The following is a 24,734-nucleotide window of genomic DNA, read 5'->3' as shown; positions in this document are numbered from 1 at the left end:
TCTCCCTCGAAGCGCAGATAGGGAATCAGGTAGTCTGTTGGTCTTGTGATTGATGACGCTGTACTACTGTGGCCATATGGTCGGCGCTCAAGTTGCCCCGAGGCACCGAGCCTGGTTGCAGTTGTTAACGCTATGTTCTTTGCTACCAGGTCTACAGGTGGAATGTGCATAATGGCATACAGTGCAGCCGTCGGCGTTGTTTTCAGGGCTCCCGTAATGCTAAGAATTGATAGTCTGCACACCCCCTCTAATTTTTTGAGGTAGGTTGCTTTTTGTGTGGCTTTCCACCAAACAAGAACTCCATAGTATAGAATAGGGCTTACAATCACTGTAAAAACCCAATGAGAAAGAGGCCCTCTCGTACACCCCAGCATTCTTTTACATGCATAAAGTGCCGTTGAGGCCTTCTTCACCCTCTCCCCCACGCTGAGCTTCCATGACAGCTTACTGTCTAGGATGATTCCTACATATTTTGTGCAAAGTTTCTGCTGTAGGGTCACCCCTCCTAACTTAGGCCTGGTCCAATTTGGGACATTGTACCTCTTTGTAAACTAGACCATATCCGTCTTCTCCGCATTGACTTTCAACCCGACATAAGACGCCCAAGTACGAATATCCCGAACCGCACGATCCATCAAAGAGCTAATCGTTGGAAGGAACTTTCCACTTATGACAATTGCAACGTCATCTGCGTAAGCCGTAAGTTTTACGGGTCCCTCATCGGATCGCCTGAGCAGTTGGTTGATGACCAGCGTCCACAGCAGATGTGATAGCACCCCTCCATGCGGTGTGCCCCTGTCCCCTGATTTCGTGGCCTCGTACAATCCTCATTGTGATGTAATCTTCCTACAATTTAACATGCAGCCGATGCATCTCGTTAAGGCTGGATGTACTTTAATATAATAGAGACCATCCATAGTCGCCCATTTAGAAACATTATTGAAAGCCCCGGCAATGTCTAAGAAGACTCCTAGAGCATAGTTCTTATATTGCAGGGTTTTCTCTATTCTTATTACCACCCTCTACAATGCAGTGTCTACCGACTTGCCTTTGGTGTACGCATGTTGTGTTGTGGAGAGCAGCTTCTCATCCACGTTGAAATTTAAGTACACATCTCTCAGCCAATGGTAATGGACTGGTACAAATTTCAGAAATGTGTATCAGGAAGACTTGGGAAAATTCAAAGGGAAATTAAAGCGACCATGGTGGAGTAAGGAGATGAATTTTCTTACAGGGCATGTAAACGAGTTTCCTAAGTTGGCAGAAGTTGCGGAAAACAAGAAGTACTGGGACGAATATAGAGATCTGTTGTAGATCTTTAAACGTAAAATCAATAGGTCGAAGAGGGTTTCATAGAAAAATATCTGTGTGGACATCAAATATGAATGAGGAGTTAGTATTTTCAGCACAACATACCTACACCAAAGGCAAGTCAATCAATACTGCATTGCATTGGGTCATAAATATGTATAGAGAAAGCCCTGGAATACCAAGAATATGCTCTAGGTGTTTTTCTGGAGCTTTCAACAATATCTCGAAACGAGTAAACGCGGACAGTCTCAACTCAATTAAAGTTCATTCCGCCTTTACAAAATGGATCGGCTCGATGTTAAGATGCAGAGTGATCACTTAGCAATGGGGTCCAGGCAACTAAACCTGTAAACAGAGGAACGCCGCAAGGTGGCGTTTTAGGGGCGTCCACAGTATTGGTAACACTAGTTATCAACCAATTGCTTAGGCGGTTCGACGGAGCACCAGTCAAACTGCATATCAGATGACGTTTCAGTCATAATAATCGGCAGATGCCTAACAACAATCAAGTTCTGATGGATCAAGCACTTCGGGATGTACAGGTCTGGGCATCTGGCGTCGAGTTAACCACTAACGCGGAATAAATCGATCTAGTATTATTTACTAGGAGATATAAGGTCCCTAACTGGACTAAGCCTGAGCTTGGAGGTGTAACCCTACAAGAACAATATAGCCCCAAAATATCTAGGAGTTATCCTAAATAGGATGCTAGGATGCACGTGGGTCCTATCAGCCAAACTCTCTTACGGCAATTGCCAAACCCTTACTTTACTATGGGGTCGTTGTTTGGTGGACAGCCACACAAAAAGGTACTAATACCAAAATAAATGATTAGCATAACGGGAGCCCTAAAAGCTACTCCGACAGTAACATTGCTTGCCATTCTACACATCATGCCTGCAGATCTAATTGCCAAAAATATAGCGTTAGCCACTGCAACAAGAATCAAGGCCTCGTGGAGGTTGAGTGCAGGCCATATGACCATATCACTATAGCCTCAACTAATATCGGGCAAACGAACTATATTGACCCGTGCCTGTGCTTCGACTTCGACATATTTACACACGGCAACTCTTTCTAAGCAACAATTTGACATTTTATATCAATTCTTTCTAAATATTTTTTTATTCATTGAAAATTTAAAAAATTATTGTGAAATATGTGTAAGAAATATCAAAAAAAAACTTATAAAAATGTCTATTCAAAATCAACCAAAAGTTCCTCAATCAAAAAAATTCACAAAAACCAGAATTTGAAAACAGAAGAAAAACAGCTCAAAGCAAGTCGCCGAGCACAAGAAACTCGGTGCTCACGCTTACCTCGTTACCCCCTCTTCGCAAAATTACGAGTTTCAACAACAAAAATATTTGTTTATAAACAGCGACTTAAGCTCTTATTATATGAAATTGCAATGGACACGTCATTTTAAAAAGTTTTATAAACCTCTTGTAGTTTTCCCTCCATAACCATAACAAATAAAATAGGTTTATAAGGCTCTGATAACTCAAATATTTGTACGGAAATGTCAGTTTAAAATGCTTTTTAAACCTTTTATATTTTTTATGAAAATAGGAGTTCATCCATAAAAGGGTTACAATTTCTCACGGGTATTTCACCCAAAAATTTCATAGCTATAACGGGCAGTGTGATTTAAATTATAAGATTTAGTTTATATAGGTTTAACTTAAATCTAGAAGTTTTGCTTATTTGAATTAACGCGCCTTGCTTTACTTTAAACTTAACAAGCGACGGAAAAAGTCTCAAACTAAGGCTTATTTCATTGCGTACCTATATTGTTCAGTATGGAAGTTTTGGTTACTGCAGCGCATTGCCTGAAAAAATTGTATTTGAAGGACATCACCGTGTCGGCTGGCGTGACCCTGTTATATAAAAAAGATACACAGGTTCCCAATGCGGACGTGTATTATATCAATTTAGAAACAGAGCCAGAGTGGACGTTGAAGTGATTGGACGGTTTAATTGTAACTCTTGGATTCGATATTTCAAAGCATCAATCTCGGCTTTAATTTTATGTTGCCGGTCACTAAAACCTACTTGTGCGATGAGACCTTTTTAAACGGTTTTATTTAGCTTGACTTGACAGGCAGGCCGCACGGCCGCATGCACGGCCGTTGTGAACGAATTTTGTAATTGAAATTTAAGTAACTTCCCGATAAGCTACAAGCTTGAAACTTGGAATATAGTTCAGAACCCGATGACAATGCAATAATAAGAAAAAAATCGCCGCTAGCTGGCGCAAGGATCGAGATATTCTCAAATATCGTATTTGTGGTCAGATTTGGCTCATATTTGGAACACATAATACATACAAGAATAGAGAGCGACCTATGAAAAAAATAGCCGCTAGGTGACGCAAGGATCGAGATATTCACAAAAATCGTATTTGTGGTCCGATTTGGTCCATATTTGGAACACACAATACATACATGAATAGAAAGCGACCCATGATGCCCGATTTGGCTCATATTTGGAACAAATATTGCATACAGTTCGGTAGAAGTGACTTCAAAATATTTTGGATTTGGAGGAGGGACAAGCATACGTGGCGCAGAGTCGAGTAAAGTCTTTGATAGGATTAAGTATTGAGGACTTAGGTTGTAACAAATTGTCAGGAAAGAGTCCTTGTAATAATGAGTCACTAAGTGAACTAAATAGAATGAGAAATAATAGGCAATTAAATAAAGACTAAAAACTTGAAAATAAAATAATTAAACAAAAAATTTTAAGTTAAACGGTTTTTTGAAAACAATAGTTACATGAAGTAATAATAATACCAAAAGCTAGAAAATAATTAGGTAGGTGTCATATTTCTATTGATAGTCATAAGTAAAACCAACTGAACCTTAATCAGGTTATGCTACGCCTCACATTTTTAGAAATTTCACGCGCCCAACGATTTTATTTAATTATCTGATCAACGCCCTAGACTGATGAGGAGTGTGATGACTAGTACCTAGGACCTACCTAATTATTTTCTATCTTTTAATATTATTACTACTTAATGTAATTATTGCTTTCAATAAAATCGTTTAACTAAAATTTTTTTTTAATTATTTTATTTCTTGTGTCTCCAGCTTTGATGATAGACGCTCTTCTTTTGCTTCGAGTTGTATTGTTATGCGTATCTCTTGTTCTCTCAATTATTCTTAAAATTTTTTGCAATCTGTAGACCATGTATGTGTTTACTGTGCATCCAATTTAGATGGCATATATGTACTTATTTTGGTTTTCCAGTTGAGATGACATTTGCTAGGGTCGTATTAAGGTGGCAGACAAACTACAGCAAAAAACAATATTATATATTAAATAATTTATACCTCATTTATTGGCAATTTATTACCGCGAAAAAACTAGATAAAACTAATTAGTGTTTATTCATTAAATATACGAGCAGATTAAACTAATTAGTGTACCTTTTTCAATTTTTTGTATTTATTCAATAAAAATACAAACATTATATCACATAGCCTTTCTCAATTCAATAGCACAATTAAGCTGTGCAAACATAAACGAATCACATGGAAATTTTATTTTGAATACAGCCAAATATTTTCTTTGTGCCCATTTCCTGAAATCTAGAAGTTTCTACTTACTTTTTATTCACACAATCCACTAATGTATAAATAACGCCCACAAGACCGTCTAGATTTTTGACTCCGTTTGGCACTTGTAATGATCCCTGGCGAATAAGCCTGCGAATGACCCAGCGTACTAGTATTACTTGTCTTTAAAAAAAATAAAAATGTATCGCTTTCGATAACAGAATCAAAGTTCGACCCGTTGATGGCGCTGTTTTCTTGTGTCCCTAATGAAAAGTTAGTATACAAAAAGCTAAACAATTTCTTAACATCTTCAACATCGCGATAGATCGCATCTGTTACAATGGAAAGCTTAACTTCCGGCCTCTGCAGGGTATAAAAGGGCCCACGCGCCTACAGTTAGCTCCTTTTTGGACATCTCTACCTACTGTGTGCAAGCGAGTCACCGAAGTGGTGAAATAGTTAGTAGCAGATCACCAGCGGAAAAATCCCCGAGTTCTCTTTTTGGAAGACTTGTGCCAAAACCTATTGCGTAGTACCAAGTGATTGGGTCAGCTTTATTTTTCTGATCTGCTGAAAAAAAAATTCCACATCCACCTCCAGCTTTGGTTGCCGGTGTCTGCATAGGCTCAGCTGGAACGTTGGCGCACTAGTGTGGAGATAGACAGTTCAGTTGAGAAGCATAAAATCTTGTGGAAAACCGAAACATAAGTCCGCTTGGCGGAATGACTCCCATTCGGTCGCTTTAGCAACGCTCCACGAACGCGCATACCAGGCGTGCATCTTAATCATCGCGAAAATTTAACAGCCTACAAAAAGCGGAGAAAAGTCCAAAAGACTTAGTGCAAAAAGAGGCAATTGAGTAGGTTAGGATAAGTGTTTGTGTATATGGCAAAACCCACGAGGGAAATAGCCCATAACAATGTACATGCGAACATAATTATCGAAAGTTAAATTAGTAAAATAAACGTGATTTAAATAACCTATTTTTGGTTTTCGCTAATCGCCTTTTCGAGATATCGCCATAAAGGTGGACCAGGGGTGACTCTAGAATGTGTTTGTACGATATGGGTATCAAATGAAATGTGTTAATGAGTATTTCAAAAGGGAGTAGGCCTTAGTTGTATATGTGAAGGCGTTTTCGTGACATCGACCAAAATGTGGACCAGGGTGACCCAAAATTTCATCTGTCGGGTACCGCCAATTTAATTTTATTTGTTTTCTTCATGGAAGTTCAGTATAAAATATTTTATTTTCTTTTCCATTGCCTTTAATATAGTACTGCTTGGCAAAATTCAGCATTTAAAAATAATTAGCCAACATAGAATTACAAATATCTCTACATGTTTAACCTTGTTTTTGTGCCAATTCACGCGCCTTAACGCGCTCCAATTTAGCAATGCGTGCCAAACTCTAATAGCCGAGAATAGCACCTCCACAGTGCTTACGGATCTCATCATGACGATCATTATAATTCGTCTTTTTGCCCCCAATAACTTAGCAAAGTTAGCCTTATCGTTGGCCTTGACACTTGTCAGCGCCAAAGCTGTGCAAGTCTTGCGAGGCACCAACAAACCCAAAAGGCCTTTGCCTTTAACGATAAAATATGGTACACCTATTTTACGGCAAAGAGCAGGCAAAAACAGCACAAACTCCAATGGATCAACATCGTGACCAATTACAACAAGCTGTGGCTTCTTTTGCTCAACAAGCTTGGTCACGGTATTTGTTCCAGACCGCACGAAAGTGGGCTTCTTCTTGGGTTGCACATCCTTGCCCTCGGCTTTAGCTTCCGCAATCTTCTTCAAACGTTGCTTTTTAGCGAGCGCCGATTCTGGGCGGTATTTCTCCAAAAGTTTGAATGTTTTTACCGCTGTTGTTTTATCTAAAGTTTGGCTAAATTGCTGAATTGGTGGAGGAACCTTCAAACGCTTTTGCAAAACAGCCTTTTGGCGCTGAACCCGAATATATTTGGGCCACTTAGAAAACGAGATAAGCCACGTTTGGGTTGGACATTCTGGCCTATGCCGAAATTCTTGGGACGCTTTTCGAAGAGCTGGTTAACCACCTTTTTTACAAAAGGTTTCTTGACGGCTAATGGTGTGGGCGCAACCTTCTTGATAACTGACTTCTTCTTTGGCCTGGGCTTCTTCACCACCATTTTGGATTGTTTTCTGAACGCGATGTAATTGAAAAACGAAGATTTTATTAGCTGCTCAAAGTTAAGGGCTGATTTTCTCTCCGCTTGTCAAAATGTATAAATGTAATACCACGGAAAGTATTCCTGCCAATGATTCCAAGGGTTTTTGATTTCGCCCTGCAGAACTTTTTCATTTTCTCCTACTTAATATGGTAGGTGTCACACCCGTTTTACAAATTTTTTTCCAAAGTTATATTTTGCATCAAAAAACCAATCCAATCACCATGTTTCATATCGAAAAAGTTTTCGATATCGAAAAAGTGGGCGTGGTCATAGTCGGATTTCGCCCATTTTTTATACCAAGATAAAGTGGGTTCAGATAAGTACGTGAACTAAGTTTAGTAGACTTATTTTGTTTAAAGCTGGCTTCAGGTCAAATTGAGTAAAACACAATATGTTTAAGTTTTACTACCAATATATTTCGGCTACTCTTCCGGTAACCGTCTTCAGGGCGTAACTATTGACAAAATCAAAACAAAATAAAATAAAACATTGACAATTGCACATATTAAAAATTATAAAATTGAACAAAATATATGTACATACATTGCATTTATTTACGCGTCTGCTCTGTCTGACGTGGAGCTGTGTACTGTCTTGTTGGAAAGTAAATATTTGTAGCTGTGCGCGCAGTTCGCTATATCTGTCTTATAATTGAGCCTAATGTTTGTATCTTTGTCGACGATATGTTTCACTCTAGAAATGTTACATATCGTCGACAAAGATACAAACATTAGGCTCAATTATAAGACAGATATAGCGAACTGCGCGCACAGCTACAAATATTTACTTTCCAACAAGACAGTACACAGCTCCACGTCAGACAGAGCAGACGTGTAAATAAATGCAATGTATGTACATATATTTTGTTCAATTTCATAATTTTTAATATGTGCAATTGTCAATGTTTTATTTTATTTTGTTTTGATTTTGTCAATAGTTAGGCCCTGAAGACGGTTATCGGAATAGTAGCCGAAATATATTGGTAGTAAAACTTAAACATATTGTGTTTTACTCAATTTGACCTGAAGCCTGCTTTAAACAAAATAAGTAATTAATTAAGAGGTCGCCAAAAATCACAATTATAAGTTTAGTAGAGATATATCGGATTTTGATCAAGTTATCATGTTAACGGCCAAGAGGAAGGACAAACGGTCGACTGTGTATAAAAACTGGGCGTGGCTTCAACCGATTTCGCCCATTTTCACAGAAACCGGCACAGAAGCTATGCCCTTAGCAAATTTCACAAGGATTGGCCAATTTTTGTTCGACTTATGGCATTAAAAGTATTCTAGACAAATTAAATGAAAAAGGGCGGAACCACGCCCATTTTGTCGCTTCCCAAGGCAGTCGGTTCTATTTACCGGAGCGACTCGGAATTTTTCCTGACCAAGGACTGTCATTTCAGTGTAACCCCATTTAATTTGTTGCGTCCCTCCCACAAATTTTCATCCTCCCAGCAGCCCTTTGCAGCGGGATTGCTCCATATTCTCTTACTCCGGGAAGGTATCGAACACAATCCGGGTCCGTATCCTCACCCCGGTCCTGAGAAATGGTTTTGCTGCATCTGCCGGAAAAGAATATTTTTAGGACGATTATACTCTTGTCAGTGCGTCTCGTGTTGTTCTGGGCTAGATCCCAAAACCAGATGTCCACGTAACTTCTATAAATCTTTTGTGTCTCCTTGCTGTTCACTCCTTAGGGCGTCCCGTAGTCTACGCCTTAGCGCCTGCCCACTACCTTCCAGCAGCCCGCTCAGCAAGTCACAATATGTACCCGCTGCTGCTCGCGCTCGACGGCGCCACAAATTCATACGGCTGCTCCCACTCATACCTACAATCTCCGTAGTAGAGTCGGCAGCAATGCCGAGCATCAGCCTCTGCCTCCGTCTACCCCCCCCCCTCTTTTCTGGCAGCAATTGTGTAGGTCAGGGAAACAGACTCTTATTCCCTACCTCCCTTTGCACCGTTTGCCAGCACAGAATATATATGTTCGCAACATCCGCCCAATGCAGCTCCAGCCATGGACGGTGCGACTTTCCTAGATGTTCTGGTCTACGCGACGGCAACCCCCCACTGGTTTCATTGCGCCATATAGCCAGACCCAAATACACCGGGTACCCCAATGCTTACCCAAGGACGTCCAGTCCCAAGGCCACAACAGCAGTTGCGTCCTAGCCTTCCATAAGCCAGGCGTAGTTACCCGTTACATACTCCCAGAGTGACGACGTCTCCCCCTATGCAGTTCAGAATTCTCCAGTTAAACCGTAATGGATTAACTGGGAAGATCACGGAGATAGTCGATTTCATGAAACGGCACAACATCCGTATTGCTGCGATTCAAGAGACTAAACTCACAGCAAGATCTTCTCTGCAGACCTGTTCTGGGTATAATGTCCACAGAAAAGATCGCGAGAGCGGAAATGGAGGCGGCCTCGCGTTTATCATACACCACTCTGTGCAGTATCATATATTTTATCCCAACATCGGCCGCAGGGACAGTGTCTTAGAACGTAAAGGCTTATCTGTCCGGTCAGGCGATGCAAACCTAGAAATCATCAACATCTACATCCCTCCTGCTAACTGTTGCCCAGTGGATACCGCCCTAATATCAGCGCCTTTTTCACTGGCAACAATCGCATTATCTTAGGCGATTTCAATGCCTATCACTATCTATGGCATTCAAACTTGCAGGCGGACAGTAGGGGTGAGATGTTGGCGAATCAAATAGAGGAAACGACGTTCTGCACAATAAATGGAGACGTCCCCACACGTATGGTAGGGAGCTGTCACAGTTCGCCGGATATATCAATCGTGAGCGCAGAACTCGTATACTGCGTCAACTGGGAGCCGATGGTAACATTGGCATCCGACCACCTGCCTATACTTATTTCTCTGGAGCGTACCGCCGACTTCATTGTCACAGAAAAACGCACATTCATAAACTTTAAAAAAGGAAAGTGGGACGAATACAAATCCTTTACAGACAACCGCTTTTCTGCCCTCCCTATCCCGACTGATGCCCGCCAAGGGAAGCGTGCTTTCCGTAAGGTCATTGAATCCGTTTCGCTTCATTCCCGCCGGTAGAACTCCCGAAATTTGGCCCCACTTTCCGATGGAGGCCGCAAATTTAGCGAGAGAACGTGACCTTATAAGACAGCTCGATCCCGGCGACCCCCAAATAAGGGATATAAACCAACGCATCAGATTGCTTGTGGATGAACACAAGCGGGCGAAATGGGAGGAGCACCTAAGCGGTTGTAACCTCTCTGCCGGTGTAGGTAAGCTTTGGTCCACCGTAAAGTCCCTATCGAATCCGTCTAGGCAAAATGACAAGGTTTCCATCGCCTTTGGCGATAAAGTGCTGTCGGATGCGAAAAAATGCGCGAGCGCTTTCTGCCGACAGCATATAATGCATTCTACGGTCGACAAAGATAGACGGAAGGCCAACTGACACAAAAATTCGCGCTTCACCAATTACCATCACCGCCGAAGAAGTTGAGGATGCCATCAGTCATGCTAAACCATCCAAAGCAGTAGGCCCAGATGGCATAGCCATGCCGATGCTTAAAAGCCTAGGGAAAGAGGGTTTCAAATATTCAGCAGATGTCTCCACCCTGTCTCTTTTTACCTTTGTTATTCCCGAAAAATGGAAGCAAATTTGCAGCTAGCCTGTCTCAGCATGGCTTCAGAAAACTCCATAGCACCACCACCGCGCTAAATGCCATTATCACCCAAATAAATTGCGGTTTAAATCAAAACCCCCACCATAGAACAGTACTCGTTGCGCTAGACCTATCAAAAGCTTTTGATACGGTCGACCATGGCACGTTACTGCAAGACCTGGAAGGGTCTACCCTTCCCCCAAGAATAATTAAACAAGGGGTACCACAGGATGGTGTCCTGTCCCCACTTTTGTTTAATTTCCACATATCTAAGCTACCTTCGCCACCAGAAGAAGTTACTATCGTTTCCTACGCTGATGCTGCACAATAATGGCCACAGCCCCAGGCCCACAGATCGATCAGCTTTGCAACAGAATAAGCGGCTACCTCCCTGATCTCTCCAGTTTTTTCGCCTCGCGAAACCTGGTGTTATCACCGACTAACTCCTTCGCGACCTTATTTACAACATGGACGTCCCAAATGTCGACCATTTTCAACATCCACGTCGATGGCACTACTCTACCGACTGTCCTACACCCCAAAAGCTTGGGTGTGACGTTTGATCAGGATCTACATTTTGGTGAGCATGCAGCCGCAATTGTACCGAAAATCCAGAGCCGTAATAAGATCCTCAAATCCCTTGCTGGCAGTACTTGAGGAAGAGACAAAGAAACGCTCATTACCACATACAAAGCAATTGGCTAGCCGATTGCATGCTACGCGTCCCCTATATGGTCGCCAAGCCTAAAAACTACTCACTGGAAGAAGCTACGGCCCTGCCAAAAACTGCTCTCAGAACCGCCACGGGCTGTCTTCTTATGTCCCCAGAACACCATCTACATAATGAGGTGAGAACATTCCCCATCAGGGAGAGAAATGAGGTGCTAACCAAACAGTTCCTGTTGAATACCCAGAAACCTGGGCATCCCAACAGACATCTGATTGATGAGCCAACACCGCCTTGGGGCTTAAAGAGTCATCTCCGTAAATATTTTGAGGAACTCAGCCGTATGAAGCAAAAAAACACAAGCAGGTCCTCAGTGAACTCCACAAACAGGCGTCGGACCATTATACCAGGAATTGCCCGGTGAATCCAGTACTCAAAGAACAGTACCCAAAACTTGCGGAAGAGGAACGCATACTCCCCAGGGAAATGCGAGTCACTCTAGCTCAACTTCGTTCTAGATATTTTAACAGGCTAAACTCTTACCTATCCAGAATCAACCCCGACATACAAAATGTATGCCCCGCTTGCAATGTGTCCGCACATGACACCAACCATCTCTTTAATTGTAATGTGGAACCAACCCCTCTAACACCCCTTTCGTTATGGTCCGCCCCTGTTGAAATAGCAAGTTTCCGTGGACCATTAGAGGATATTTTTTTTTTAAATAATTACTTAGTAGACACAAAAGAAGAGTATCGAATAAAAAAAAATATACAATTGAGGAAATTATAAGATTGAAATTGACAAAAGAAAAAAAAACAAAACAATCATAAAAACTTTTGGCTGAAAAGTACAGGCAACATTTTAAACAAAACAGAAGAATATAGCAAACGTTAAGCTGTGTAGTTGATTTTTTTTACCTGTGCTCTTGTGTTTTCAATAAATATAGTTTTTAATATTACTAAATATAGTTTTATTGTTCACATAGTTGGTGAAGTGCTATAATTTGTGTATGCTGAATCAAGAAATTAAATTTAAATTCAATTGCTTTTACTTAAAGTTTTAATATTGAAAATTAAAATTTTCATAAATTTTGCATATACATACATATATACATATTTATTTGCAGTTGAATTGCCGAGTATTTTTGCATTGTGTTGTTGCTGTTGATGGGCTTCAGTTTTTAATAGTGTAATTTTGTTTTTATTTTTGATTTTTTGCGTGCACATTCTTTCCTCAGTGTCACAGCTGTTTGCGCGGTTTGTTCAGTGTTATTACAGTGCATCTCAAACTGCTCATACAGCATATCTCTTTCTAAAAGCTACTTTCAAACTGTTGTATTTTTTCTTATAACCCGTTGTGCTATCGTTCAATTAATATTCATACTTTTCCTATTTTATTAATTCTCGGTTTTTCCGTAGCATTTATATATATATATTTATTTCCTCATCCTCTTTAAATTTATTAAGAATGTCGTGTTTATATCCTAACTGCTTAGTAAAAAGTGAATCACATCCCTTCGTGGCATGCTGGCTTTGCGATCGGCTTGCTCATATGAAGTGCGCCGGTTTATCAGCACGAGTGGTTGACGCACTTAACGATAACGATAAGGGAGTACGTTGGGCTTGTTTGAAATGTAGGCCTACCCAAATTGACCTTTTCAAGGTCTTCAAACAGGCCCGAGATGGATTTTCTGAAATAGGCAAAGAGATTTCCGCTTTATCCGAGAAGTTTAAGCATTATGAAAGCTTATTTAAGTCTTTCAAACATTCAAATGTGAACATTCCGGATAATAATCGTAGGTCTATCGATGTTTCTCTTCCAGCTCCGACTACGGATGCTGATCCCAAAGTTCCTTCACCTCCAGATCTTCCACCCCAACTATTGAATTGATAAATCTGTCCTCTCCGAGCCCCTTAGCAGTTCAACCATCGACATCGAATGCTCATTCAGCTGTATCTACTGTACCCTCCACAAAAAGGAACCAGGTTCCCCAAAACCCCTCTGCGGAATCTGAACCGCCGGCTGGTAGATTGATTACTGTCCCGATTAAAAAGTCGATTTTCGTCTCCAGATTCGAGAGAGACACTACAGAAGAGGACTTGAAGTCGTACATCATAAGTAAACTTAAATCTGAAAATGTGTCTATTCGTAAATTTAATTTTAATTATCCTAGAGACATTTCGCCATTTAGGATTGACGTATCAGCGCAACATTTTGAAACAATTTTGAATAATTCATTTTGGCCACCCGGAGCCTTTGTACGTGAATTCGAGCATAGACGCAACGTTAATATTCGTAATCTTGCTACCGTTCCTCAAACCAATAATGCTGCAAAAAACTAAATATTAAACCTGTCCTTAATATATTTTATCAAAATGTAAGAGGCCTAAACACAAAACTAACTGATCTATACTTGAGATCATTTAACTGTAACTACAATATCATGGCTTTTACTGAAACTTGGTTAAAGCCTCATATTTTTAATTCGGAGATTCTTTGCAATGATTACCAAATATATAGAAATGACCGCTTGAACAGAGTTGGAGGTGGAGTTTTGCTCGCGGTACATTCTTCTATACCTTCCGCTGAGGTAAATTTACCTGTTATTGAAGCTACGGAATTCAAGTGCATTAGAACCCAGCTGGGAATAGGTTTTACCTATATTGCCATTTGCTATATCCCACCATCTTCAGATCCCTCGGTGTATATGAACCATATTTCGTTACTGAAAGATATCAGTTCATTGTTGAAGCCTATTGACTCGATAATTGTCTTGGGTGATTTTAATCTTCCGCACGTATCATGGACCACATCCGACCATGGTATTGTACCGGTTTCTTCAAAATTCTCCAGCATCGACTTTTTAGCAGAAATAACTGAACTTTGCCTAAGACAGATAAATATAGTTCCAAACATGTACGGGAGGGTACTTGATCTGGTATTTGTTGATGATACTTCAAAATCCATTCTTAGGAGGGGTGAACCTCTTACTGTACCTGAGGATCCTTACCATCCTTCGCTGGAAATAGTTTACGAATTGGAAGAAAGTTCTCGGAGTTGCACTACCACAGAAACCGACTCTAGTTTTAGATTCGAATTCGCGAAGGCTAATTTTAATAAACTCAACCAAATTTTATCTACAATAGTTTGGCCCAAATACGGTGCAGATATTGACAAAAACGTTTCTGACTTCAACGCCGTCATTCACGCTATTCTGGACACACATGTACCTAAGCGTAAACGTGTTTTCACTGAACTAGTCCAAATATGGTACACCAAAGAACTGAAATCTTTAAAAAACAAAAAAACGCGTTCCTTCAAGCTGTACAAGAAGACGGGGTCACACTCCGACTACTTGAAGTACTCTATATTGCGTCATAAATATTTTGAATTAAATAAAAAGTGTTACAATACCTATCTCTGTGCCATGAAAAAGAAAATAACTTGCAATCCGAAAGCTTTCTATAATTTCGTGAACTCTAAACGTAAGGTTAAAGGCTTTCCTTCTGGTATGAAATACTGTGATGATTTCTCTAGCGACGATCAAGTTATTGCTAATTTATTTGCACAATTTTTCAAATCTAACTATTCCGCTGAATTAATTTCTTTGTCTAGTGAATACCCGTTTGAACTTGACTCACTTAACGCAATTAATATTCCATCAATATCTCCAGAAGAGGTTCTTACATATTTAACTTCTTTGAAGGAATCTTATAAATACGGTCCTGATCTAATTCCCACATGTTTTCTCAAAAGATCTGCCCCTAACTGATTTATTCAACATGTCCCTAAAACATGGAGTTTTTCCTTTTGCTTGGAAGGAATCTTTTCTAATACCCCTCCACAAAAACGGCAGTAGGTCATGTGTAGAAAATTATCGAGGAATTGCAAAATTGTCTGCCATCCCAAAGGTGTTTGAAGCCATTGTTACTAATCAGCTAACATTTTCCATTTCTGCATTGATTGCAAACTCTCAACATGGATTCTGTAGAGGCAAATCTACCATTACCAACCTACTTGAATTCACAACGCATGTTTCTAATGGATTTAGAGAAAATCTTCACACCGATGTTATTTACACTGATTTCAGTAAAGCATTTGACAAAGTTTCCCATTCATTGCTTATCCACAAGCTGGATCGACTTGGTTTCCAACCAGGTCTCACTCAGTGGATATCTTCTTATCTCTGCGGTAGAACGCAACAAGTAATTTTTAAAAATACTCTTTCAGAGGTCATTAATGTCCCCTCTGGCGTCCCACAGGGCAGTCATCTCGGTCCAATTCTGTTCTTGCTATTTATTAATGATATTTGTACCATAATAAAATATTCCAAAATTTTAATGTATGCTGATGATGTAAAACTTTTTAGGTCTTATGAGTCTATTGAAGAACGTCCATTGCTTCAAGCGGATTTAAACTGCTTAGTTGCTTGGTGCAACGCGAATTCAATGCCGCTGAACATCAATAAATGTAAGTTCATGTGCTTCTCTCGGAGATCTTTGCCAGCAGCCTCTTACGTAATTGATAATTTTTGTCTTGCATCAGTAAATTATTTTGTTGACTTGGGAGTTACGATGGATGCTAAACTTAGTTTCAACCTTCATATTATGACTACTGCCAATAAGGCTAGAGGTGTTCTATCATTCGTGAAGAGATGGTCTAAAGAATTTAGTGACCCTTATGTAACCAAAGCCCTTTTTACCACATTGGTTAGGCCGATACTAGAATACGGATCAGTAGTCTGGAATCCGCGATATCAAGTTCATGCAGATAGGCTTGAGTCAATACAGAAGCAATTTTTACTTTTTTCTTTAAGGAATTTTCATTGGGACTCTGCATATAATCTTCCACCTTATACTAGTCGGTTAAGGCTTATCAATCTTCCAACTCTCGCTAGCCGTAGAGAAATGCTAGGAGTATTATTTATGGCTAAACTACTGAATGGACTAATTTCTAGCCCCTTTCTTTTGAACGAAGTAAACTTCAATATCCCATCACGAGCGTCAAGACATTACAAACCTCTTCTTTTGAGGCAGTGTAGAACTAACTTCGAATTAAATGAACCTTTCCGGTGTTTGTGTTATGATTTTAACTCTCACTCGAATTCATTTGATATAACGGATTCACTTTTTACTATAAGGAAAGCTGTCCTATCCTATCTTAACTCGTAACAAAATAAAAATAAAAATAAAAAATAAAAATCTTTATATGCTAAATCCTTAACTTATTTAACAATTTACTATATGTATAATTTTCTACTGTTATGTATATAATACTCAGCTGATGATTTTTATTCTGTAGCTGAGCAGTTTTAGATCTCGACGCTTAACAAACCTCCGCCTATCAACAACTCGGCAAAAACAAAAACAAATCCGTGCGTCATGCGGATGCGCCCCTCGTGTCGGTTGGGCGGGCTTTGGAGGGTATTAATCCGTTGGGTTTATTATTATTAATATTATATTCATGACAATTTGTGATCGGAGCACTGCTACAACAACAACAACAACGCCCATTTTGAAATTTTCTTTTAGTTTTGTATTTTGTAACACCATCTTATTTCTGGAGTGGAATTGTTACCGCCACATAATACATTTAGCTTCTAGTAGTTATTCAACACTGCAATTATCGATTGTTATTAATCTTTAGTACATACGATCTTCGCCGATTTCCGTACTCACACAGACTTATACACATTTTTTGAAACTAGGCTATCACATGTGAAATTTAAGGTTAATCGTTGCAATTTGAACAGTGTCCGAGTTAAGATAACTTAGTATAAATCACAAGTAAAATTGTCTGTTTTTCTTCACTAAAAAAGTATGTATACTTATCTAAACTTTAATCATATTCTGTTAATAAGAGAAATTCCAATTTCCTCCAGGAATTTTAACTCTTTATGTCACTCCTCGTATATCCAGTCCTGATTTGAGTTCAAAATCGACGAAGATCGGCAGAACATACGCAGAATAAATTTCTCCGCTTACAGGAATGTTGACATAATTTACTTATATTCTGTAAAGATATTCAATTTTTTGTTAAAATTTGATTTAAATTTTTTTTTGTTTACAATTTGCTTTCGAATGCGATCGCACACAACTGCGGTTAGGTAAATTTTCTGAGCTCCTAGCATTAGAGGCACAATTGGATTGCCTACCCTAGATACATAGCTCATAATTATTCTCACCTATCAAAACGGGTACCATTGTATCTGAACGTTTTTGGCGGACATTGGCCAAGTAAAGAATATAGTAAACGTAGTTCTTTTTTTTTTATTGGATATGACTTTATAACATATAATTATGCGTTAACTTTAGTTTTTCTGAAGGCGTATGATGGCATAGGGAGGTAGCGAACTTTACATTCCTTGGGAGCTTCATCAATGCAGTTGTTAAGAAGATCCAGGGCTGGGTAGGGTATAGAAAGCGCAGGTCGAATATCATCTTAGACCTCGCTAAATCCATCAGTACGATTGACAGTGGGGTGTCCCTTTTTTCTCTTGGTAATATTTAGTTTCCGCCCGTGTTGCCATACATAATTTCCCAGTTTGTTTTGATTTGTATTCCTCAGTCAGGAATCCTATTAAAATAAATTTATATGAATGCAGTTAAGGTATGGCAAAAACGCACCCCATGCCGAAAGAGCTAAAGCACCAGAGGATTCCGCCTGCCAAGACCCTTTAACTGTCCATAGGTTAATGGTTCGTTCCTCATGTTGTCACCTAGGAACCCCCTATGAATTCACCCACCTCTGTAGTGGACTGTTAAACACTCAATAAAGCAATAACGGGATAATTAAGAATTTGTATTTTGTATGGAACATTGGGTTTATTAAGAGCTTTAATATAGAAAACTTGGCTAATTACTTCATTAACCATCTGTGTGAAATTGCTATAGAAATCACTAAATTTTACGAATATGGCAAGGATGAACAGACGTTTAAGTCCACAATAAAGTAAGGTCTTATTAACACTTAACACAGGATCTTGATTATGGCAGCCCACTTAACTTCGAGCAATGTTACTGCTCACAACTTAGTGCACTGCTCCCAACCCTGCTTTTGTGACGGTATAAAATAGACACGTTAGCAGTTTGGAAACAGATATAACTAATTAGTGTTTATTCATTAAAAATACAAACATTATGTCACATAGCCGTTCTCAATTCAATAGCATAATTAAGCTGTGCAAATATATAAATAAATCGCATGGAAATTTTATTTGAAAAACAGCCAAATATTTGCCTTGTGCCCATTTCCTGAATCTAGAAGTTTCTACTTATTTTTTATTCACACAGTCAACTAATGTATAAATAGCGCCTGCAAAACTTATCTTGATTTACTCAATATTTAACAAGCATCTCAAAAAGTTATAATTTAAAATGAGTTTACGAAGTTATATCCTGTTGGTCGCGCTTAGCTTCCCTTTCATCTACACGAATGCGGTATTTTGCGGTAGAGGTGGCAGTTCTAGCAGTTCTGTGAATACAGAGGATAAATCATATGTGGTGGGAATATATTATGACGATAAATATCATTGCGTTGGATCATTGGTCACTTTTAACTACGTGGTTACGGCTTTAAAATGCCTGGGGATAGGAGAACGTCGGGGAGAGATCACAGTTAAAGCTGGTATAAACAGTATATCTCAAACGGGGCAAGAGCACGTTCGCACGGCGGGTGTTTTAATGTTTTATACAGAAGTCACGGAAACGGAGGGTATCGATATAGGTATTCTTCACGTGAGTCCCGAATTTGACGAAAATCTAGTAGGAATAATAAATCTTTGCAAAACTACAATACAACCGGGCAATCAAATTCAATTTCGAGGATCGTATTCACGAAAAAAATCTAGTTATAAAATCCGTTCTACCTTCGAAACTATAGGAGAAATGCGCTGTTGTGTTCGTCCTTTCTATGGGGAAAGGGGAATTTTAGAAAAGACGATTTGTGGATTTGGTTCAACATGTGAAGTAGATTCTGGAGCACCGGGCGTTGTGGACGGAGCTCTTTGTGCTGTCGCAGGATCTTATTTCTCTTCTTCGTCAAAGTTATATATAGATTTATATGAAGGAAGTCTTGCTTATTATTATATAAAAGAAACAACTGGATGTTCATAAGTGTAGTTATAAATTAAATGTTGTCATAAAAGTGTGTAATACTTCTAAATAAAGAGTACAGAGAGGGTGCACTCGCAAACATCAGAGTGCTGATATATTTCTGTTACCTAAATTATAATTTTTTATTGTAAAACTTAAACTGCTACAATCAAAATACTTCGTGAATGAAAAACGCATTGCACACATATTGTTTTAGCAATATCGGAGTATTAAATACATATATGACTGCTGAGTGGAACATTGCCCTATCTCGGATGAAAGCCCCATTACAGAAATTTTTGTATAAATGCCCCAGCTCACGTCAGAACATTTTAAATTTTTGCAGAGGTAGCGCGTTTTCGAAATGGTGGCTGAGATAGTCTGAAATTCCACTCAACAGTCGAAATGACGATATTTTTATGGTATTATCAGAAAGAAATGTTGTTGATTACGATTCATTGTTGTTGGTTATATTCATTGAAAATGTGATAAATAAAGTTGTTACTTTCTTTACTGACTTCAACCAAACTCCTAAATTTATTCTATTTCCCCGATTATGAGTTGACAAAAAATGAATACTCTTCTCTTAAAACTCATTGGCAACAGACTGGTACAAATTTCAGAAATGTGTATCAGGAAGACTTGGGCAGCCAAGACAGGTTACCACCGTTGAGGACTTGGAGGAGTGCAACAACTCTGAGAAAATTCAAAGAGAAATTAAAGCGACCATGGTGGAGTAAGGAGTTGAATCTTCTTACAGGGCAAGTAAACGAGTTTCTTAAGTTGGCAGAAGTTGCGGAAAACAAGAAGTACTGGGACGAATATAGAGATCTGTTGTAGATCTTTAAACGTGAAATCAATAGGTCGAAGAGGGTTTCATAGAAAAATGTCTGTGCGGACATCAAATATGAATGAGGAGTTAGTATTTTCAGCACAACATACCTACACCAAAGGCAAGTCAATCAATACTGCATTGCATTGGGTTATAAATATAGAGAAAGCCCTGGAACACCGAGAATATCCTCTAGGTGTTTTTCTGGAGCTTTCAACAATATCTCGAAACTAGTAAACGCGGACAGTCTCAACTCAATTAAAGTTCATCCCGCCCTTACAAAATGGATCGGCTCGATGTTAAGCTGCAGAGTGATCACTTAGCAACGGGGTCTAGGCAACAAAACCCGTAAACAGAGGAACGCCGCAAGGTGGGGTTTTAGGGGCGTCCACAGTATTGGTGACACTACTTATCAACCAATTGCTTCGGTTCGACGGAGCACCAGTCAAACTGCATATCAGATGACGTTTTTTCAGTCAAAATAAGCGGCAGATGCCTAACAACAATCAACTCTCTAATGGATCAGGCACTTCGGGATGTACAGGTCTGTGCATCTGGCGTCGAGTTAATCACTAACGCGGAATAAATCGATCTAGTATTATTTACTAGGAGATATAAGGTGCCTATTTGGACCAAGCCTAAGCTTGGAGATGTAACCCTACAAGAACAATATAGCCCCAAAATATCTAGGAGTCATCCTAAATAGGATGCTAGGATGCACTTGGGGCCTATCACCCAAACTAACTTACAGCAATTGCCAAACCCATACTTTACCATGGGGTCCTTGTTTGGTGGACAGCCACGCAAAAAAGTACGAATACCAAAATCAATGATTAGCATAACGGGAGCCGTAAAAGCTACTCCGACAGTGGCATTGCTTGCCGTTCTACACATCACGCCTGCAGATCTAATGGCCAAGAATGTAGCGTTAGCCATTGCAACAAGACTCAAGGCCTCGGGGAGGTTGAGTGCAGGCCGTGTGGCCATAGCACTATAGCCTCAACTAATATCGGGCAAACGGAATATTTGGTCCCGTGCCTGTGCTTCGACTTCGACATATTTACACACGGCGACTATTTCTTAGCAACAATTTGACATTTTATATCAATTCTTTCTAAATATTTTTTTATTCATTGAAAATTTTAAAAATTATTGTGAAATATGTATAAGAAATATCAAAAAAACTTATAAAAATGTCTATTCAAAATCAACCAAAAGTTTCTCCATCAAAAAAAATTCACAAAAACCAGAATTTGAAAACAGAAGAAAAACAGCTCAAAGCAAGTCGCCGAGCACAAGAAACTCGGTGCTCACGCTTACCTCGTTACCCCCTCTTCGCAAAATTACGAGTTTCAACAACTAAAATATTTGTGTACAAACAGCGACTTAAGCTCTTATTATATGAAATTGCAATGGACACGTCATTTTAAAAAGTTTTTTAAACCTTTGTAGTTTTCCCTCCATAACCATAACAAATAAAATAGGTTTATAAGGCTCTGATAACTCAAAAATTTGTACGGAAATGTCAATTTAAAATGCTTTTTAAACCTGTTATATTTTTTATGAAAATAGGGGTTTATCCATAGAAAGGTTACAATTTTTCACGGGTATTTCACCCAAAAAATTTCATAGCTTTAACGGGCAGTGTGATTTAATTTATAAGATTTAGTTTATATGGCTTTAACTTAAATTTATTATTATTCTTTATTCAGTCTATGATTACAAAATCTTACAGACTAGAAATATAAAGGTATATAGGTAAAGGATTTAAATCTTAGAAACTAGATATGTATTACGTTAATAAAGAAATTCATTAATGATTTAATATACGCGATTCGCTATAAATAAAAGGAAGTAATCCTAGAGGCGAGCAAAGTTCTTGACATTGCAAAGTCAAGATCTAGCTTCATATAGATATTATTAAGCTCATTAACAGCTCTAGTAATGGGGGCAAAATTATGGTAATTAGATGCTGGCATGGCGTGAAATGGGTAATAAATACGAAGTATTATATTAGGGACGTTGAAACGTATTTGCTCAAGCAAAATTGTACAGTCAATAAGTCCATTGATAACATCATAGATAAACATTAAGGACTGTATAGTTCGCCTACTAGCAAGAGATTTCAAGTTTATAAGCATACATCGGGCATTATAAGATGGAAAAGGATCAGCGAAGTGAAGCGGGTGGAGAGCAAAACGAGTAAAACTCCGTTGTGCACGCTCAATCCTGTCGGAATGAGAAACATAAAATGGGTTCCAAATATAGGAGGCGTATTCTGGCTTCAATCTAACAAGGAAATTATAAAGGGATTTCCTGGTATAGGGATCTTTAGAAATGCTAAATTGCAGTAAGCTTTAGGAATTACTAAGTTCACGGGATTAACAAAGGTGAACTCAGATTCAAAGAGAACCCCAAGCTCAGAGAGTACTTCGACTGTGGACAGCTGATTATTTACAATCGAGTAACTTGAATTGATCATTAAGATTGTTGAGGTCAAATTTGTAGCCGACAAACGTCGAACAAGCAAGTAACTCTGCTAAAGAGCTTCAAATCATCAACATAGAGTAAAAATTGTGCATGAGCGAAACAAGACCTAATATCGTTTATAAACAGAACAAGAGCGGGCCAAGAATACTGCCTTTTCGCAATCCGAAGGTGGCCACAAAAGAGTAGGATTTCATGGTGCCGATTTCAACAAACGATAAGCGGGAGTCATTGGTGCCGTTAGTCGTATCCCTAACGTAATCAGCTGTTTATCGTTACGACGGTCAACCAAAAACCAATTGGTTGGCTACGATACGGTTACGACTGCATTGAGTTCTATAAGGTTGGTCAAATCAGATGTTATAAGGTTACCGATAAGGTTACCGATAAAGCACCAATGTCTCCAGCTATAATCTGTTGGCTGTTGATGATGTATGAGCTCAACCACGTAAGGAAAGCTGAATGGCTAAACGACCAAGCTCATATAACAGTATTGTTCAAGCATTAAAATTTATTACTGGGTTTAAAACAACGCAGCAGCAGCACACGGTAGGACGCTAGCACCGACCTAACAGCAAAGATTATCGAAAAGTAAGATGTTGCAGGGACGAAAAATCGTGTGAAGCAAGCTTCACAAAACTTCTAGTAGGTCACATTCACCACTTTGTTAGCTACCACTGTCTGTATTTGTTATTTAACAATTATTTGTACACCTTTTTTTCAGGTAATGTGTTCAGAATTTTAACTTTTACTCTCTAAAACTCCAATCAGTATATTTCTGTGCTTAAATTATGTTAAAAATTGTGTTAAAGTTTTTGGTGTGGTGAAAGTGACCTACTAGAATTTTGTGAAGCTCCGCTGTTTTCCACTGAAGTTTGCGCCTGCAACATCTTTATTTTCGATAATCTTTGCTAACAGTAACTTGTTTTGATGTTTTTCATTAAAGATACCGCTAATCAAGAGCTTATACAAAATTGCGTGCATAAAAAATGAATATTTCGGCACGGCACAAAATCACACCACCGCTCGCATAATACAACAACAAGCAGCACTCAAGAATCGTCGCTGTCGCTAGGATAGCTGCACATATAATTAAAAGAAATTATTATTATAATTTCAGCCACCCACGCGTTAAGATTAATTCTTGTTAGTTAATAAAGTTATTCGAGTTTTTTATTCAAATCCAGAGCTAGAAAAAGGCTTCTAGCTCCAACAAGTATGTTGTGTGAGATTGTATCAACGGTTTTCGAGAAATCAGTATAGGCTGTGTCCACCTAAAGTCCACTCTTAAAAGCTGATATACAATACTCAGAGAACACAGCAAGGTTGGTAACTGTAGAGCGACCACGGACGAAACCATGTAGATTTGGATCAATTATTTCTTTGACAGCGAATACTATTTTATCTTTCACAATTTTCTCGTGGTTAGTTTAGATATTGGTCGGTAATTTCTGACATCATTTTTATTACCAGTTTTGTGAATAGGCATAACTGAGGCCACCTTCCCAGAGTTGTCACTTCAAAAATCTATTTAGTGGTAGATTCTCAAAAAAAAAGGGTGGTAGATCTCCTAAAAATAGTGGTAGAATTTTCAAAAACATTAAAACCAATTTTTTCCAAATTATTATTATTCAACCATTAAAACGAACATAACAACTTCAAGTGCATTAACAACATACATATAAACATCTGTATGAAGAGTATGTGTATACTGTATAGGCTCTAGACCTTATCAAATAAAAAAATATAATTAAATAATAGTGGGACTCTCACCTAGTTTTTAATTCTGAAGTTAGTAGTCAGTAGTTTTTAGGCGTTTTTTTTTTTAATAAACTATTTGAATAAGTATCGAAGAACTAGTCTTAAAAGATTGAAAATATTTTTACTACAAAAACCTTAACAGCTGAAATTGATAAT

General features: G+C 38.8%; 1 protein-coding gene and 1 pseudogene across 6 annotated transcripts in view; both read right to left on the bottom strand.

The window, feature by feature from the left end:
* M6 (neuronal membrane glycoprotein M6) overlaps positions 1–24,734 on the bottom strand; it is a 666,904-nt gene that overhangs the window by 574,177 nt on the left and 67,993 nt on the right. The window lies entirely within an intron of this gene.
* On the bottom strand, positions 6,219–7,065 carry LOC137251713 (large ribosomal subunit protein eL8-like; annotated as a pseudogene).

This window comes from Eurosta solidaginis, chromosome 5 (genome assembly GCF_040869045.1).
Source record: "Eurosta solidaginis isolate ZX-2024a chromosome 5, ASM4086904v1, whole genome shotgun sequence".
Lineage (NCBI taxonomy): Eukaryota > Metazoa > Arthropoda > Insecta > Diptera > Tephritidae > Eurosta > Eurosta solidaginis.
The sequence above is the reverse complement of the archived record's forward strand: the minus strand, read 5'-3'. Positions and strand labels throughout refer to the sequence as shown.